General features: G+C 40.2%; 1 protein-coding gene across 8 annotated transcripts in view; it reads right to left on the bottom strand.

Moving 5' to 3' along the window:
- The window catches only part of CALD1 (caldesmon 1), a 231,591-nt gene that overhangs the window by 42,168 nt on the left and 174,217 nt on the right, over positions 1-15,206 (bottom strand). The gene's annotated exons all lie outside the window — the stretch shown is intronic.

The raw sequence follows: 15,206 nt of genomic DNA, 5'->3' as shown, positions 1-15,206 counted from the left end.
TCACAAAGGTCAGAAAAGAATCAAGTTATGTTACCAAGCCAGGAATCTGGCATTAACAAGCCAAATAGCTAACTAAAAACCAAAGCAGGATATCCTCTTTGCTTGGATTTATTTTTTCCCTTGTAGTTCCTTTTCATGGAAGAAAGAAGGTCTCATTGACAACTGAGAAGAGGCTTCACACTCAGGGCAGGGCCCTCTATGGATATGTGTGTGTGCTCATTGTGACCGACCCTTTGTGACCGCACGGACTGCAACCTGCAAGGCTCCTTTGTCCATGGGGTTCTCCAGGCCAGAACACTGAAGTGGGTTGCCATCTCCTCCTCCAGGGGACCTTCCTGACCCAGGGATCCGACCTGCGTCTCTTATGTCTCCTGCATTGCAGGTGGATTCTCTATCACTGAGCCACTGGCAGTGCCCTCGATGGCCCCCTCCTTTGTTCTAAAACTGCTTTAGTGTCCCACCACCCTCACACTGGGGCACCTCATGGGAGCCTACAGGTGTGTATTTAGATAGAACCTGTGGGCTAAGGCGTGCTGCACTCCATGGGATCACAAAGAGTCCGACATGACTTAGAGACTGAACAACAGCAGCAAGAACAGCAAGTAGAAGAGGCGGAGAGGGTTTCACAGGCATATGTGATATTTAGCTTCCTGGATTAATCTGAAGCAAAGAGCTATTTAGGGAAGTTATACAATTGGAATCACTAGTTAGATATGTTTCCTCTAATATTTATTCCCAAGTGATGAGTTGGAGCTGGAGTGCAGCAGATGCCCAGACTCAAAAGGAGAAGGCCTACATGGTTAGCCTGGATGTTCTGGAGAGAGGGCTATGGCTGAGATACAGAGCGCTGGGAAGGCACAGCAGTGCTGGGTGACCTGATGGTTCCATGGGTTGGGATGCAGCTGCGTTGTGCACCAGACTGCTTTTTACATTGGAGTTCAAGTGCTTTTTTTTTTAAAACAGTGTTACTTACATATCTACAAATAGAAATGCAGATATGTAAACATAACATGCCTATCAATCATGACTAAGCTAAAATAATTTACAAATGAAATCATACAATTTATACCAACAAAACAAACCTAACAGGGCAGATGAAGTTTGCTCCTGTTGGATTTACAAACTAGGTATTTTTAGATCCAGTACTTTATCTTTTGACTTCAATAATACAAATGCTATGAATGTTTTTGGACCTAGGTATCTTACAAAATAAGATGAACAGTTCTGAAGGTTGGTTGGTTTGCTCTTTGCTACTTAAGAAACTCTGACTTCATACTTGCTAAAATGTGCTGGTGTGCAAAATTCAAATGCCAGTATAAATAAACTGTCACTTAGTAATTCTATAAAGCTGACTGGTTTATTTCCACAAATATGGAGGGAAGGGTAGTGTGATACAGTTAAAGGATAACTAGATTAATATTCAGAAAACCTGGTTTCTACAACTGGTCTCTCCCTAGCTTGCAGCTCTTTGATTAACCTGCGTTACACTGCCTTGTCTGGAAGTGGGTGATAATCAAAAGAAATCATGGTGTGTTGTGGTAAGGCAAGCTACAGTGTAGTATTTTGTTGTTAATAGGAAAGTGCAGTGGAGGAGCTGCTTTGTGAGGAAAGATGAGTTCAATTTTAGACTTGTTGAATTCGAGGTGACAGCATGACAAGATTCAAATGTTCTTTTCTAATTCAATCACATTGTAGCTTGCAGTCAAAAGCCCTTCCCAGTGGTTTGGCTTCAGTCTTCAGATTCTTGGCTTCATATTCCTTTGGCTTATTTCTCAATAGACAACTTTAACCACAGCAGGGAGAATGAGTCCTTAATGATGGCTTCCCAAGCTAATCAAACAGAAAGTCTTAATTTGCCTTTCTACATCTCTGGTTCAGCCATGAGGTCTTGGCTATTACTTGGGGCCTTCCTTTTCCAAGACAAGCAAGTCACATAAAAGCTCCATATGGGACACTTTATGCCAGAAACAAAACTCTCCCATCTCCTAAAAATGGAATCTCATTTGAAGCCCTTAATTTCCCATTACACTTGAACAATTTGAGATGTTACTGTCTCCTCCCACGCACCCAATGAGCTTCATGGTGGAGGCTGTTGGCTTTTAGTTCTGACACCACCTAGATCTGCCATCTGTCTTGGCCAGGTCACACTCAGTCTTCCTTCATCTCAGAATCCTCATTGGAGGAGTGACCTTGAACAACCAGATCATCTCCACTGTCTCTTCTTACTTCATACGGCTTCAGTTCAGTTCAGTTAGGTCGCTCAGTCGTGTCCGACTCTGTGACTCCATGAACCGCAACACGCCAGGCCTCCCTGTCCATCACCAACTCCTGGAGTCCACCCAAACTCATGTCCATTGTGTCGGTGATGCCATCCAACCATCTCATCCTCTGTCGTCCCCTTCTCCTCCTGCCCTCAATCTTTCCCAGCATCAGGGTCTTTTCAAATGAGTCAACTCTTCATATCAGGTGGCCAAAATATTGGAGTTTCAGCTTCAACATCAGTCCCTTCCAGGACTAATGTCCTTTAGGATGGACTGGTTGGATCTCCTTGCAGTACAGAGGACTCTCAAGAGTCTTCTCCAACACCACAGTTCAAAAGCATCAATTCTTTGGTGCTCAGCTTTTTTTATAGTCCAACTCTCACATCCATACATGACCACTGGAAAAACCATAGTCTTGACTAGACGGACCTTTGTTGGCAAAGTAATGTCTCTGCTTTTTACTATGCTGCCTGCTGCTGCTGCTGCTAAGTTGCTTCAGTCGTGTTCGACTCTGTGTGACCCCAGAGACGGAAGCCCACCAGGCTCCCCCGTCCTTGGGATTCTCCAGGCAAGAACACTGGAGTGGGTTGCCATTTCCTTCTTCAATGAATGAAAGTGAAAAGTGAAAGGGAAGTCGCTCAGTCGTGTCCGACTTCCAGCGACCCCATGGACTACAGCCCACCAGGCTCCTCCATCCATGGGATTTTCCAGGCAAGAGTACTGGAGTGGGGTGCCATTGTCTTCTCTGACTATGCCGTCTAGGTTGGTCATAACTTTCCTTCCAAGGAGTAAGCATCTTTTAATTTCATGGTTGCAATCACCATCTGCAGTGATTCTGGAGCCCAGAAAAATAAAGTCAGCCACTGTTTCCACTGTTTCCCCATCTATTTGCCATGAAGTGATGGGACCAGATGCCATGATCTTAGTTTTCTGAATGTTCAGCTTTAAGCCAATTTTTTCACTTTCCTCTTTCACTTTCATCAAGAGGCTCTTTAGTTCCTTTTCACTTTCTCCCATAAGGGTGGTGTCATCTGCATATCTGAGGTTATTGATATTTCTCCCAGCAATCTTGATTCCAGCTTGTGCTTTTTCCACCCCAGCCATTTCTCATGATGTACTCTGCATAGAAGTTAAATAAGCAGGGTGACAATATACAGCCTTGATATACCCCTTTTCCTATTTGGCTTACAATTTACCAGTACATTCCATCAGTAGAGTCTTGTTTAGGACACACAATTGCCAGAGCTAAATTTTTGAGGACATTTATTTATTTTTAATGTTTTTTGTTGTGGTAAAATATAAAATGTACTATTTTAACCGTATTTAACTGTACAGTTAGTTCAGTGGCACTAAGTATATCCACACTGTCATGTAACTCTCACCATTATCCATCTCTTGAATGTTTCACCTTCCTAAACAGAAACTCTGTCCCCATTAAACACTAATTCCCAATTCTCCTTTCCCATCCCCTCACCCCCGGCCCCTGGCATCTACCAGTGTACTTTCTGATGCTATGAACTTGACTATTCTAGATCTCTTGTATAAGTGGAATCAAACAGTATTTGTCTGTACCTAAGTGTATTGGGGCTTCCCTGGTAGTTCAGCTGGTTTAGAATCTACCTGTAATGCAGGAGACCCTGGTTTGATTTCTGGGTTGGGAAGACTCCCTGAAGAAAGGATAGGCTACCCACTCTAGTATTCATGATCTTCCCAGTGGCTCAGATGGTAAGGAATCACCTGCAATGTGGGAGACCTGGGTTCAGTCCTTAGGTTGAGAAGATCCCCTGGAGGAGGGCATGGCAACCCACTGCAGTATTCTTGCCTGGAGAATCCCATGGGCGCAGGAGCCTGGCGGGCTACAGTCCATGGAGTTGCAAAGAGTCAGACATGACTGAGTAACTTAAGCACAGCACAGCATAGCAATGTGTATTGGGATGTATTTTTAAGGTTAGCTTCATTTATGTCCTACAGATTGTACCTTCCTTTTTTCCCTGTGCTATATAGTAGGTTCTCATTAGTTATCTATTTAATACATATGGCTATTAATAAAGAAACATGTTAAAATTGTTTTCAAAGTTAAAAACAAAAAAGGAGACAAATGATTTCATGGTATTTTGAATCAGAATGTGCCCAGTTGCTGGCTCAATGACTTATCAGTTGACTTTATACGTGAAATTGTGTCCATGCCAAATGACTTGATATGTGTGGAAATTCTTTGAAAGTGAGCCTCCCTACACCAGCTCTCCAAGGTCACAGCACACAGTGGCTGCTTAGCTTTCAGACTTCTCCCATGACAACTACCCTTCATACTACTACCACAGATTTATTACTTTTCTTTCAAAATTGAAAAAACTTAATTGTTAAATTTTTTTCTAGCTCCAAAAGTAACATGCATTTATTGTTTTCTTAAACCAGACATTTAAAAATGTATAAAAGAGAAAGTAAAAATCAGTTTCCTAATCACACCCCTCAGATATAAATATGATTAATATTCAATGCAATCTACCAGAACTTGTCCTATCTTTACATGAAAGTGTTAGTCTCTCAGTCATGTCCAACTCTTTGCGACCCCATGGACTGTAGCCCACCAGGCTCCTCTGTCCGTGGCATTCTCCAGGCAAGAATACTGGAATGGGTTGGGTTGTCATTCCCTTCTCCAGAGAATCTTCCTGACCCAGGGATCGAACCCAGGTCTCCTACATTGCAGGGAGATTCTTTACCATCTGAGCCACCAGGGAAGAACTATGCATGCATAGACATTTTAATTTTTAACCAAGTTGGATCATGATATATACATTATTTTAGAAACAATTTCTCTAATTTACCTTATTTATTACTATTTTAACACATTAGCAAAATATAATTTTCAACAGCAACACAGTATTCTTTGACTGGATGTATGTAGTAAATATATGTATATGGTGTACTATAATCTATTTAACCAGTTTTCTACTGACAGGCATTTAAGCTTTTTCCAAATTTATGTTCTTATAAACAATGCTGCAAAGGACCGACCTCACTACAGATATACTTTTACCACTTGTTCAATTACTTATCTAGCAAATATTCTCAAAAGTTAGAATTTTTGAGTTTAGGAGTATGCTCATTTAAAGGCTTTTTGATACACATTGACAAACTGCCCTCCAAAAAGGTATGTCACGTGTGAGTGTTAATTTCACCATAATAAAAACTTACTCAAAATGACAGTTGAGAACACAGTATCCTTAATACACCCACGTGATAGCACAACTGCTTTAGGCTTTGGTTAAAGACAAAATGTTAACATTTCTGATTTTCCACACACCACATTTACATGTATTGAGATGCTGCTGACCAGTAAAAATCATACCTAACCACCCACTGGGTTGCAATGAAAGCATAACAATCCATTTGTTCTTTCTGTGAAACTTCAGCAGATGCTGGCAGTAACCAGTCTACTGTATCCTACGCTACAAAGATAATTGATGTTCCCAGATGATTCACAAGCAGTGGGTTTCCTCTGAATCATCTGAGAAAGATTAAATATGTTTATTAAAGTTTTAATCAAATGCATTTTATTTAAAAACAAGTAATCCCAAATGATCATTTGATAATGGTGAAAAAGGAGAGTGAAAAAGCTGGCTTAAAACTCAACATTCGAAAAACTAACATCACAGCATCCAGTCCCATCACTTCATGGCAACTAGAAGGGGAAAAAGTGGAAACAGTGACAGATTTTTATTTTCTTGGACTCCAAAATCACTGTGGATGGTGAGTACAGCCATGGTATTAAAAGATACTTGCTCCTTTGAAGGAAAGGTATGACCAACCTATGCAGCATATTAAAAAGCAGAGACATCACTTTACCAACAAAATTCTATATAGTCAAAGCTATGCTTTTTCCAGTAGTCATGTACAGATGTGAGAGTTGGACTATAAAGAAGGCTGAGGACTGAAGAATTGATGCTTTTGAATTGTGGTGCTGGAGAAGACTCAAGAGTCCCTTGAAAAGCAAGGAGATCAAGCCAGTAAATCCTAAAGGAAATCAACCTTGAATATTCACTGGAAGGACTGATGCTGAAGCTGAAGTTCTAATACTTTGGCCACCTGATGTGAAGTGCCAACTCATGGGAAAAGACCCTGATGCTGGAAAAGATTGAAGGCAAAAGGAGAAGAGGCCAGCTGAGGATGAGATGGTTAGATAGCATCACTGACTCACTGGACATGAGTTTGAGCAAACTCTGGGAGATAGTGAAGGACAGGGAAGACTGGGGAATGCAGTCCATGGGGTTGCAAATGCAGTCCATGGGGTTGGACTCAACTTAGCAACTGAACAACAATAACAAAATCTCAAGTGATATGTAAAGCACCTCTTATTAAATGAAATGTTCAATTAACCAGAATCCCTGACTTTCCCACCCAGCCTAGGTGTAAGCAGGTTTACTCTGGAGCATTACACTTTGTTACTGAGTAACTGCCTTTCCTCATGTTTTAGAGAACACTTGGAGAAAGGCGTGATTGATCTTACCACAGGAAGGCAAGTGCTGAGGGCAGCAAAATGGCACATCAGATGTCTGGGAGAGAGACGATCTTGTGTGTGTGTGTGTATGAATAAGTGTTGCTGCTGCTGCTGCTGCTAAGACACTTCAGTCGTGTCCGACTCTGTGCGACCCCATAGACGGCAGCCCACCAGGCTCCACTGTCCCTGGGATTCTCCAGGCAAGAACACTGGAGTGGATTGCCATTTCCTTCTCCAATGCATGAGAGTGAAAAAATGAAAGTGAAGTCGCTCAGTCGTGTCCGACTCTTAGCGATCCCATGGACTGTGTAGCCCACCAGGCTCCTCCATCCATGGGATTTTCCAGGCAAGAGTACTGGAGTGGGGTGCCTTCTCCGGAATAAGTGTTGACCAATCTCAAAAGTCAATAGTAATGACATGATGTTATTTGATTGTGTCAGTGGTATGAAAAAAGCAGAAAGGACTGGCTTTTCTTCCATTCCCAGAACCACTGCCTAAATATCCTGGTGTTATATTATAAGAAAAAACAGATCTATGCACTGGGAAAACTCTCTTGGAATGCTGTGGCTTTCACACCAAAGACTTTTTAAGTCTTTACCACCAGACTTCTATTGCCTCAGTGTATTCAAGTAACATGGTAATCATGTTACGAGCTGTGCCTTTTAGATAGAAAGTTCAAATAAATAAAAGTTTTGCAGACATGGCGAATAATGAAACCACTGAGGACTCAGCGTCTTTACATTTGGCTGGGCTAGGGTCTAAATGTATACTAGATGAAAGAGGAAGTGGCAGAGACTTCCACAGTCAGATACTGGAGCAAGCCACTAGCTGTCAGCCTGCCCCAACGTCCCCTGAATCCCATCTTCTCCAACAAACACTTCTCAAGACTTGCTCAACACTGGCAAAATTCTTTTTATGATTTCATCTACAGTTTAGAGTTTTTTTTTAACCCCATGTTCTCCATAGTTAGAAGAATATTACCCTCAATCTCCTTTGATTTTTTTCTTAAAAAAAATTTTTTTTTTTTTGGCTGTTTTCTGATTTGAAATCTAGTACACAATCCTTAAACTTTCAAGTAAAAATTCTGGCAATAACATTTTATTAACAAGATCTCTTATCAGGAAACTGTGTTTAAAAATAGAACAAGAAAAAATAATAACTATTTTTATGAGAGGGCTGATTTTATTAAAAGTTTAAGAGCACTACAGAAAAGATTTAATTTTCCATATCTTATAGCAGTAGTTAGTAACACTTGAGAAATATGAATCCCTTTAAAATATCAAGAAAAAATAAAATATTATGGCAATTGCTTATACATTTGTTATCTATTAAAAATGTCTTATAAAGTGCCTATAAATTCAACACTGTATAGAAAGGAATCTGTATTTTATAAAGCAGTATATTAATACATATTTGGAGAACAGTTTTTCATACCTTAAAAAATTATTTATCAGACTACAGAAACACTTGGTGTGGATATAAACTTGGGACTCTCTCAGTAATTTCATTGCTGGAGAACCACTGGTATATAGAAGATTACCAGAATGCCACTGAACAGACTTGGACTTATCCCCTTCAAGTCCTTTTCCATCCTTTAGTATTCCTTGTTCTTGGTAAGCACACATGCAGACCCACTGATTAAGTGACAAAAACCTTGGGGAAAACAAAAGGCTCAAGGCACTAAAATGAGGCCTGTGTACAAAAGACTTAAAGAGAGCTCATTCAGATCAAAATTTCCAAGTCTCTCTGTCCCTTGATTGTTTCTGCCACATTCTTCTACTTCAAAAAGAGAATATTGCAACTAAAATTCCAACAGAACAAATAAATTCGCTACCTGAAAGAAGGACTTCTACCAGTAGCTCATCATTTGTGGATTCACAGTGAGTTGCAGACCAGTAGACACTTAGCTGAACCCCAAGTTCAGCTTTCATCTCCCTGTATCCCTCCATAACTCTGCTTTCATGCAAGGAGTCATCTGATAGAAGGTGGTGCTGGCTGAAAAAGATTCCAGGTGGTAACTGAGATACTCAACCCCAAATGTGATCTTGCCCCCAGTTTTCCGCAGCTGTACATTCCCCACGTGGGCCAGACTCAGGAGGAAGACAGCCTGGGGTTTAGCCACAAAGGCCAACTTCTTAATTACATTTCTTTGATTTCCATCATTCTTGGTTCTGACAATGTCATTGTCTTGACCTGGGTTTTACAATGGGATCCAACTTAGAGCTAAAACCTCCTTTGGGCTGAAAATATACTCATCAGCTATTAGGAGGCAGAATGATTCATACATATTTTCAGTATTGTTTTTCATGCACCAAAAAACCCCAGTGATTTTTTTTTTCATAATATGAAATGCAAGCGATTCTTGCTCAAATGTTTTCAGTAAAATTTCGGGCAATGCTGTGATCAGGAGGGAAAAATCCTGAGCTACTGAAATGAGTCATATTTGCTCTACAGATTTATTGTGTATTTGAAAGTTAAAAAGAGGTTTATAGATACATTCCAGGCTCTTAAATATGATTTTGTTTATATGTGGTATCTGTAAAATGTTGTGGCTTCATTTAATGCACATGAGGTCCAATTCTGAATGTTTTTCCTTGGATTCCTTAAAAGAAAGGCACTGAAAATTACAGTGGAGGAAAAAAATCAAGAAAATAAAAGTATTTTCAGGTCAGAATATGTTTAGAAATGAATTAATAGCCAATAGTCAATTGGTCTATTAGTAATTAATGCAGGCCAAAATGAAAGAAAGCCCCTCTCATTTAGAATGTGTGTGTGTATATATATATATATATATATATTTTTTTTTTTTTTTTTCCTGGTAATGAAGGTAAAAATATGCTGAATTTCACTGTAGGATTCATTGCTATGTCAGGGTATGCCTTTTGTGGGAGTGCTGGCATGCAAGGGGATATGATACTCTGAAGAAGTTTACTTAGGAAGAAAGGTATGTCCCACTCCATCTCCTCATACACACACATATGAGAATTACTAAGTTTGCAAACCAGCCATATATTTCGGTTCTCAGTAGTAAGACACTGTGTGCTTGCACACTTCAGGGTTCTTATATATGTTGTCACCACAAGTTATCATCACCAGTCTACCATATGCTTTATATACTGGTGACGGCCATAATCACAGGAGTTTCTATAACCACAGACCATGATGAGGAAACATTTGTTGCAGAACACATTAGAAAGAAACAACCATCAGGCAGTGGGAGAAAGATCTCTCCACTTGCCTCCTCACACTCTCGGAGCAGGCTGGTTCTTAGAATCGTAACTGTGACGTCCTGTCAGATAAATAGACCGGGTCTGATTGATCATGTATCAGGGAGTACAGGGAGTTCCAATTGTGACTCAGGTTTCTATGGCTAAGGGCTTATGTGAACACAGTTCTCAGAAGGGTCCTGCTCTGGCAGATTCCTAAGCTTAGAGACTCACTTCTGAATTGATACACATAGTCACAGGCAAGTTTTAAAAAATGAACTCTAGTTGTTTGGGATCGGTATTTTAAATTAAAAAGATGTTTAGCATGAAGTCTATTTTACCTATGAATGAGTGTAAGTACATGACCACTTAAAAGAAAAATAACGAAACAATAGCATGTGCCTTCTACCCAGCTTAAACCACACCAGCACCTGGGAGCGCCTTACATGCTCTTCTTCAATCCCATCCGCCTCTCTTTTTCAAGGCCTCCAAATAACCTTTAGCCTGATTTTTTCCTATTTTAATTATTTTCTTGCTTTTCTTTGTAGTTTTACCCCAACAGATATTCCCCTAAACAATTCGGTTTTCAGTTTTGCCTTCTTAGAACTTTATATAATCATACTGTATGAATCCTGTGATTAGTTTCTTTTACCCAGTAGTATGCTTCTGAGATTCATCTATATTTATATAAATACCTGTAGTTTATAATGACAGATGAGACATAGGTTTCCCAAACATTTCTTGAGATTCTAGTTTGGATGAGATAAATGTCTAATTTTTTATCCAATGGGTGCCATGTTTTTTTAAAACTCCACAGATGGTTGGTGATATTCAGTAGAAATAAAATGAATAGAATCGGGATTTATTTCTTTTTGAATTGCTATTTTTTCACATTTTTTAAAAGAACAATGCTTCTGTCAAATCTATTAAACACGGATTTTGGAGGGATAATTCCATGGCAGTTTCCTGAGATAAAGTAAACTCTATTTATTCTGTCACAAACAGGACTGAATTTGCACCACTCCCACGATCCCACCCTATTCAAACAATAAGCTTGGTCAGATACAGTTTAGTTTTAATTTATAAATGTTTAGAAAGTGTAGTTATGGAAAGAGAAGGTTGATGACGGAGAAGATATATTTTACTTCTCACTTGATAATTCAAGTTAAGCTTTGATTTGAAATGAATGACAAGGAGTAAGAGAAATGTTTAAGTGGCTAGTAAGATAATTAAAATAAAGCAACCAAACTTTCCTCTCTTAACTTGAATTTGAAACTCAACTGGTATAAAATGTGGCTGGGGGATAAACCTAATTATTACTTGTGTTTTCATAAACATTACTTTTTCTTCATCCTCAACCTAGGATTCTTTGTCTAGTAAGAATCTTAAATAAAATATGATCATTAATAAACTTAGACTTTTTAAGATGCTATCAGTCAAAAGTAAAATCTGACTTGAGGCTGTTTCCTGATGTATCTATGTAAGGACAATCTTGTTTTAATGTGCATAATAGATGTGGTCAATAAACCTCGGGCCTAGGTAATTTATTTTCAAATAAAACGTGATAAAATAATTCATAAGACCCAGGTATCTATGACTGGTAATGCTACATCTTGCCAGTTCTTTCTCTCCCATGTAGGTCTGAACGTGGATATACAACTGATTGAAAAAAAAAAAAAAAAACTACCTGAGAGCAGGGTGCAGGTAAAACCCCACCCAAAGGCCAATTTGGATGCAACTACATCTGACCACAGATATATAATCAAGCATATTCTTTTCACAGTCAAAAACAATCTCCTAGAAGCAGAAATTTTCATTGCCATCTTCAAATGTGAATACACGAACTCATTTTAGATGAGTCTTAGTGTGATCTAGAAATTCACATATTACCCCTAAATTTGAAATACTTGTATGATGCAGTACAAAGGCCCATAATTCCACGTGGTGGGGCTTTGAATTATGGTACTGCTATCACATTGCCAAATATTGGACAAAAGAAACAAAGTGATTGGAAAAACAAAAACAAGATGTCCTTAAGAGGAGATGAACCTGTGAGTAATTAGAAGGAATTCTTGTAAGGGAAAGCAGTATATTTCAGACATGCTGATGGAAATGGTACATGGCGTGTGGGTATTGCTAACTGAAGTCACATGTCCTGTGTCAGCTGAGAGGATTCTCAGCATCCTCTCTACATAGGCAGTGCTAAATGCAGGGAAATTTATGGGTAATGGATTTTCATAACAGGCCTTTTATGATCTTCTCCTCCCCCAAAAGTGCCCTCTGGAGCTTTCGTGCTTCCACTCTCCTTTTTCTTAATTGGAAAAAGATTTAGTATTCATTTCCTCTTTTCTAGCACTCTCTTGGCTCCATTTCCCTTTGGGTGGCATGGCCTCCCATCACCACCCCCCCTTTCTCTCCCTCCTCTCTTCTTCAGAAACCAAAAGCTCAAATATACTGAGAGATATGACACTGGAGCATGGTTTCTGGCAACTCTGGTGAGTGAAGGGACTGTTCTAACACGAAAGCACATTTGAGGGGTGATTACTACGTCCCCAACTCTAGAGGTATCACACAACCTGACCTGACATCTATGGGTTTCCCAGGTGGCACTAGTGGTAAAGAATCCGCCTGCCGACAGAGGAGATGCGGGTTTGATCCCTGAGTCCGGAAGATCCCCTGGAGGAGGAAATGGCAACCCACTCCAGTATTCTTGCCAGATAATCCCATGGACAGAGGAGCCTGGTGGACTACAGTCCATGGGGGCGCAAAGTCAGACATGACTGAGTGCACACATACCCATACGTAACATCCAGCTGGCTCATAGCCTCCCTGCCTATGCTAGGACCACAGAGTTTTGTTTACAAGCAGTAGCAAGCAGAAAGACAAACTTCGGATAGAGACAGGAAATGGAAAATGAAAGGCTAAATCCTGAAGCTTGGACCTGTGGGAAGAACACTTATTCTTGCAGGGGACTTGGGAGCCAACAGCTGCTGATGGTCCAACCTCCCTACTGTTAGGAAAAGAAGTCAAGGGGTCTGCTCTGTGCTTGGTGGATCATCTTCCTCAGTCAACAGAAATGTTAACCTACACTGGGACCTGCACCATGGGTAAGGGATAAAGCAGACACCTATTTGTTGTGATTTGATTAAAGAGCCAGCCTAACCAAACCAAACCAGATAAAAACCTTCTTCCACGGTTAAATAGAAGACCCCTATAAAAATGTGAACACTTAAATAGTTAATGTAATATTCAATAGCTAAGCTCCCACATTTATGCATGTTAATTGAAGTAGAATCACCAACAGCTTAAGAATCAGACAGCCAGGGCTCTGAGAGAGGGGGACATGGGCATTAGAAACATTCTTGGATAACACTTAAATTGCTTGAGGTACCTGTCCTGTACCAGCAGATTGATATCCCAACAGCAGAGTGTAAACCAACAAGGCTTATGCAATCTTCTGAGTAGATACCAGTGCAATCATTAGTTCTTTAAAACTGTTACCTAGTACAGGAGGCACTGCTTCAGTAGGGGAGATAACCAACTTAAAAAAATTTTTAATTACAAATGACAAAGTTACAGCATTGGCACTGCTTTATAGGTTTCTGAAAGTGTATTAAAGTGTTAGTCACTCAGTCGTGTCTGATTCTTTGTGATCCCATGGACTACAGCCTGCCAGGCTCCTCTGTTCATGGAATTCTCCAGGCAAGAATACTGGAGTGAGTTGCCATTTCCTATTTCAGGGGATCTCCCTGACTCAGGGATCGAACCTGGGTCTTCTGTATTGCAGGCAGATTCTTTACCATCTGAGCCACTAGGGAAGCCCTTATAGGTTTCTAATCTTGTATGTATTCTTCTCTACAACCAGATGACTGATCCACGCAGAACATAGACTTTGAAAAGGACAAAGTGGGACATCAGAGTGGTGGGCCATGAGCAGTCTAGATTCTGAAGAAGTGGTGGGTGATGTGCCAGATATGAATGTGGCATTTTAACTTACGGTATTGGGATGCTTATTGTTAATGCTACTCTTAACATGCAAATTGACACCTAGGTGACTGGAATTAATCCATTCATTCAACACACATTTACTGAGTATTTACTCTATTCAAGCCACTGAAGGTGGAAACCAAGATGAAAACCCTGAAAAGAGTTTGTAATCTGATAGGGAAGCTAAAAAATGTATAAGAACGAAATAGTAGGTAGAATGCAGTAAATATCAGAGGAAATGTTGATGAAATGATTTGAAGTTTAGAAGAGGAAGAAGGCAATTCCAGCTAAGGGATCAGAGAAGTACATGGAGAAAGTGTAGATCTTTAGTACTAGGGCTGGGGGTGGGGACAGAAATGGATCCTCCCGCATACAAAGAGCTCAAATAGCAAGGTTGCAGAGTCAGGAAATATGGACATGAGAAAGCAAACAATCCAGCCTGGCTGGGGCTTGGAGTACATGAAGGGTATTAGTGAGGCTCCAGTTGTGCTTGGCACACGCAGAAGGACAGCTTCCAGTAACTGGAAGAGTAAACTGACCATTTTACGAAGCTTAAGGCGGGAGGCTTCTTCCATGGCGGTGGCCCTACGGAAACACACAGGGAGGCTTTTCCAGTTTCAGTCTCCACTCCAGGTGTTTCATTTCACTCCACAGCTTTCTCTGAGAAATAAAGGGCCAGCTACCCAATATCAAGGGCTTCATAAATCTTAGCTTCAAGAGGAGACTTCAGTTCAGCAAATCCTACAATCATTTAGAACAGAAGCACTGTGGAGGATGCTTCAAGAACAATACACTATGATTTCCAATTTTTCAGAGTGGCATTATGTTCTTTTATATTCTTGCCACATTCTCCACTGTCTTGTCTCCACTTTGCCCACATAGAGTAAGTCAAATTTTGACTTATTCCGCTTGTTCATCAAATCCCAGATGCAGTCTACCACTGTGGCAATCTGGCAAGATATTAAAAACATAGAATAATTAAACTGGAAGGAATGTTGGAGGTTATTTTCAATCTATGCTATACATGGTAACGTGGGGTTGAAGAGGTGAAGTGACTCACACAAGCAATTACAAAATCAGGACTAGACCCAGGTCTTTATATCCCATATTTGTTTTCTTCCTAACCTATGACACTATGGTCAGCTTTATTAGGGTATTCTGTAGATTAACAAACGGCTCCAGTCATCTAAATCAGAGATTGGCAAACTATGGCCCCAGGGCTAAATCCAGCCCACATTCTATTGTTGTAAACAA

This window comes from Bos mutus, chromosome 4, assembly GCF_027580195.1.
Source record: "Bos mutus isolate GX-2022 chromosome 4, NWIPB_WYAK_1.1, whole genome shotgun sequence".
In the NCBI taxonomy this organism is placed as follows: domain Eukaryota; kingdom Metazoa; phylum Chordata; class Mammalia; order Artiodactyla; family Bovidae; genus Bos; species Bos mutus.
Note: the sequence above shows the minus strand (reverse complement) of the source record. Positions and strands in the feature narration are given on the sequence as shown.